We start from the raw sequence: 5,677 nt of genomic DNA, 5'->3' as shown, positions 1-5,677 counted from the left end.
GCTGTAAGTGACTTAACAGTACCGGTCAAGTGTCCTTAATGATACGTCACGCAACCCTTGTCACGCTATTCTGACAACACTCCACTCCCCTCTCAAGAATAATTTTTTCATGAAATCCATTGTTGTTGTTACCAACCTTATCAAGCGAAAGAGGTAGGGAGAGATTTGGTACAATTATTACGAATTACAACCTACCATTAATTTTCGTGCGATTTTATCATAGTTAGTAGAGGGGACCCTCTACTCCCTCTGATAACTCCCTCTACTAACTCCCTCTATTAACTCTGATTTTATTGCATACCTAAGTTATCAGGCAATAACTCCCGTCTGCGTCGATATTTTTCCTCTGATTGTTTCCGTCAGAAAGAAACAAAGCTTGGGGAAAAAAAGCCTGCTCCAAAGTTTTCTCTTCTTATCTCTATTATTTTTCTTTAAATTTGGCACACAAGAAAAACTCGTTTTGTTGAGTCCAGTGATAGTGGTATTAAAAAGCTGGTCGCATATACTCATCCGCCGTCACATCAACTCTGCCTTTTTATAGCATCGGGCAGAATTGTATGACACATCCGGGACATTTACGGGTGCGAGGGCGCTAAATTTAAAAGACCGAGACGACAAATAGCATGATACAATAAAGAAAATGGCCGGAATAGGCAAAGGTCCTCCTGCGTTTCATGTTTTCACAGCTTAACTATCTAAAATATCAAAAGGGTTGCATATGGCTTTTAAAGAAAAGATTTTCGTAAAAAAATAACAACCAATATTGAGGCGGTACCATGTCTTTAACCTTTATCAATTCTATATTCAACTTGACCTACTTTGAGTAAATTTCAGTGTGGGAAATAGCTGTATGATAACTTTGAGGTCGAATTTCTTCTAAATGAAGATATGAGCACGTTGGGTTGCATATGGATATGTTTTCGTAAAAAGTATAAAGGGCTCATGCAACAATTGAAGGAAATCCGATGTCTGGAAATAGTATCAAATCTAGCATTTCTGGAACATATATTTTCTCTCTTCAATTCCTCCCCGTCCTAAGGGCCTTTGGGAGTTGAACGGATTTATTTTGAACTTCGCGCGTGCATATTAAAAACTCTAAGCTCCGCCTCCATGAACAATTGAGCAATTATGAACAACGGCAATGTTTTACCTCATTTATATCTATATACGAAATCAGTAGTAGCTGTGGAATGGCGGTAAATATTTTAAACCCCTCTCAAATACAAGAGCGAGTCTCTCTTTGCATTCATCTATGCGAACTGAATCGATACATCTGCTTTCGAAGGCAGCGATAAGCCCCTCCGGTATGTGTTCGCTCGGTTCCCACGTGTTCTCAGCCGCAGAGTAGTCTTTCCATTGAACGAAGAACTCGCATTTACCACCCTGGATTCGTTTCGGGACAATTCGCTCCACTTGGTAAACACCCAAGGTAATGGGCTTTGATCTCGGTCGGTATTTTAAGTTACAACCACGATCGCGAGGTTCCTCAAATAACGACGCGTAAAAGCCTGGCGGATGTGTCGCTCGTTTCAACATTGTTGTTTCGAAGGTAGTTTTCAGCAACTGAATGGGTCTAAGTGTAACAGATCTTTTCTTTATGTTTTACTCCATTCGAACGGATGGAAAATTGAATAACTATTTTCAGCAAACAAGAGACGTTCCCACTGGGACACTGGGAAATCACAGACAAAAATAACACACAATAAAAGCGGCTTTTTCTCAGATCGGGCCGAGTAGATAACTGGCAATGAACGGAAAAAGTGTATAGTGAACTCACTCTTTATGTCTGCTTTTAAAAAATTAACATCGATCGGCTATTTGTGCTTCGTTATTCCAAGATTTTCCTAAGTAACGGCTAAAAAAAAAACATCCCATGCCCTTCTCTAAAATACTTCTAATTGAAAAATGTCATCAAAAGAATTTGCTTGCCATGCACTTACAATGAATAGAGCGGACAACTCTTTAATCATAAGTGTTATTGTTCCCTTATCACACCTTGAAAATTTACTCTGCTCATCTTGACGTTTGATTGACAGTTGCGGAATTCGGCGAAGGGACTCTAGTATTCCCTGAACTTTATCAGTTGACCAATGGTATCCCAGCAGTGCTGGATGTGCATTTCTTTATGCCGGACTTATTACGTATTTCGCACTGCAAGTAAATGTCACGGAAAACAATAGCATTCTGCGCGATGGAGTGGTTTTCGCGCGATATGAAAATTAAGAGTCACAAAATAAATAAACTCTTTTCTGGTTTGCTGGCTGATAATGTTCGTGGCTCAGAGACTGTCCTAATGATGTTACATTTTCCCTCGAAAGTTCGCTTCTAGGCCTTGTAAGATAGACTGAGGGCAAAGTTACCAAATACCGATTGGCTGAGACAGAAGGCATTTTGAAATTAATTTTGGTAGTTGCCCCAGGCAAGTACCAAAATTTAGAAAACTTTAAAATAGGTGACCTTTGCCTAAAACTTTTGATATCATTGCTCGCAAATGTTTTTCAACAGGATTGTTTTCATTTCTTTGACGTTGTTGTACAAAAATAAAACTAAGTGAAAACTGAAATGGCATTCCACGAACGTGCTTAACAGCGTGCGTTATTTATCCTCTTATTAGATTTCTGAAGGCACCCGTGAAATTAATCCTTAATTTTACTCGGCTCTATGCGATTACCCCTGCAAATATTCACTTTTCAGACAGTCGCTCAGTAGTGGACATTGTCAGCCGATATACTAGCCGTCCGAAAGGGTTTGTTTACCCTATCATATACTTGATTTTTAGGGGAGGAATAACGCTTTAACGAAACAACCTTTTCTATCCTTTGGATAGGGGTGGATTTTTCAACTGATCGACACAATAGACACTTTTCAAGCACTCGGCTCTTTGCTAGTTAATCTCCCTGTGCTGAATTCGATAGAAAGTATTTAAACTGCATTTACTCGTGTTCACATAATTAATAAGATATTTTCCTTCCCCTTTTGTTTAGCCGTAAGTCCCTACACAACAGCTTTAAAAAATCAACCCTGTGGAGTAAGAATCCAGTAAAGTACACAAACTGTTCTCCTCGCGTTCTTGTTATTTATTAAATATTTTCTCTTTCTTATCCTTCAGCCATAACTGCTTACACTACAGCCTTAAAGACTTCCATTACAGACCAAACGGAGTTCCAACCCAAACTACTAGCCTCTCACAACATTTCCAACCCAAAAACGGATGAAATATTCACTTATCTTCTCATACAGCTGGTGTTGCTAGTCTATGTGAAGCTTTACAGCATCCAAGCTGTAAGCTAACCACACTAAATCTGAGTTTTAATGAGATCACTGATACCGGTGTTGCCAGTCTATGTGAAGCTTTACAGCATCCAAGCTGTAAGCTAACCACACTAAATCTGAGTGATAATGAGATCACTGATACCGGTGTTGCCAGTCTATGTGAAGCGTTACAGAATCCAAGCTGTACGCTAACCAGACTAGATATTCAGAATATGTTGATTATTAGTGAGTGAAAAAAAAATCTGTTCAAGCCATAGTAGAGAAATACACACAAATTTTAAGACTCCCTACTCTGAGATAATCAAAGGACCCAGGCCAGGTGTGGAATAAGATCCCATTTCTGGAATGCTCTCAAGGTCTTCTTTAGTAAACACACTTGAAAATTGGCTGTTTAGGATTTCTGACTTAAGACTTTCTTTAAAGTCTGCAACCCCCCCGGATTTTCATGGTTAAGTCGCTTTACGTAGTACCAAAAACGCTTTTGGGTTTTCTTTGATTGCATTACCAAGATGCTCTTCCCTTGCAGACTTAAGATTTCTATGAACGCGTTTCCTGGCAGCAAACAACTTATTCCAGTGATCATCAGACCCCGTTTTCTTTACCTTGTTATATAGTCTTTGTTTCACCCTGGATTGAACCATGGTAAGTTGTTCCTCGAACTCTTCATCTTATGCAGGATAGAAGAGTCCACTATGCTGCAACACTGTTTTCAACGTCATTCCGTTTTGCGTCTCGCGAGTTTTATCATATTGGGTGCTGAGTTTCGTGGCAATATCTTTTAATTCCAATTTAATGCGCTGATCGTCAGATCGCTTCCTGATGTACACTTTGCGCTTAACATGACGTTTTTTGTGGCAGGGTGACTTCAGTTTGAACAGCACTATGTCGTGATCGCAGGTCTAAGGTATTACTTGAGTTTCCCTGACGCCTGGACGGGTCTTTTACAAACTGCTGTAAATCATATTAGATATAAGATTTAATAAATATAAATATAAGAACTTCTTCTATTCATTGTATCTCATTTATCACTTTCACGGGTTTATTACGAATCAACTTAACGGCCTGCTCCCAGTTGGCTTGTTAGCTCAATTGGTAGAGCGCTGCACTAGTATCGCAGAGGTCAATGGCTCGAGTCCCGTACAGGCCTGATTTTTTTCAAGTCTGATTTTCGCTATTGCATATATAGCGCTATCTACTGCGAGGATCGTGCATCATGCGTATCTAATACCGCAGTTCAAAATATAAGAACTTCTTATATTCATTGTATCTCATTTATCACTTTCACGGGTTTATTACGAATCAACTTAACGGCCTGCTCCCAGTTGGCTTGTTAGCTCAATTGGTAGAGCGCTGCACTAGTATCGCAGAGGTCAGTGGTTCGAGTCTCGTACAGGCCTGATTTTTTTCAGATCTGATTTTCGCTATTGCATAAATAGCGCTATCTACTGCGAGGATCGTGCATCATACGTATTAAATCATATTCTGGGGTCAACTTAATCCATGAAAACGTTTACCTTTCGTGAGGCGACACCCTAGAAAGCTAGAAAGCAAAAGACAATCGACTGTTGAAAGGTGTTGATAGGCCTGTACGTCGCCCACCATTCGCTAGCACTTTTAAATCTTCTACCCTCAAAGTTTAGCTCTTATTAGGATAACTCTTGATGACACTCCTTTGCGATGTGATAATAAGAGTCGGTTTTGAGGTGTCATTTCCTCGTCTGTAGGTTCTTGAGGTTTGGCAAAGTCGGATGAGATTGTGCTACAAAAGGCAATATTTTCTTCTGTGTGCGCGTTATTTTCTTTGTTTTAAAGTATACTTTTCTCCAGTAGAAATAGCTCCAGAGATACGTTTCTCAAAACCCTCATCTAGGTCTCCTCTACTCTCGAAGGGTATTTTGAAACTCTGTACGTCTTTACTAAACGTGGAGCGAGACAACTTCGTTCTTCGAAGGCGTGGGGCTTCTCCTTTTACAAATCCCGTATTTTCCCCTAGTGGAAAAAGTTCGTGTGTTACAAGGTCCCTATCTCTTTAATATGCGTTTGCATGTCATTGGTACTTCTCTGTTAAATAACTCGCGTTTAGGAATATGATTTCTGACTTTAAAATTGTTCATCCCGCCATCGGTTGCGAGTGTAACTGTTGCCATTTGTGTCGAGATTCTTAGGCAGATTGAGAACGAAATCGTCACGGAGGAATGACGGAAGTCGCGCTGGCCCGTCAAACGTTTTAACTTTCGAAGGAACGGCAACAGACAGTGAATCCTCATTACAATCCACGTATATTCACGCTATCTCGCTGCCACCAAAGAAGTTAACTCCAAAGCGTCAAGATGCAAATAATTAACTCAATCTTTGGTTTACAACCATGATGCAACGCAATCAAAGTGTGCACGGGAGTCATATC

The sequence above is a fragment of the Stylophora pistillata genome, chromosome 7 (assembly GCF_964205215.1).
Source record: "Stylophora pistillata chromosome 7, jaStyPist1.2, whole genome shotgun sequence".
Classification (NCBI taxonomy): domain Eukaryota; kingdom Metazoa; phylum Cnidaria; class Anthozoa; order Scleractinia; family Pocilloporidae; genus Stylophora; species Stylophora pistillata.
This window is presented reverse-complemented; position numbering follows the sequence as displayed.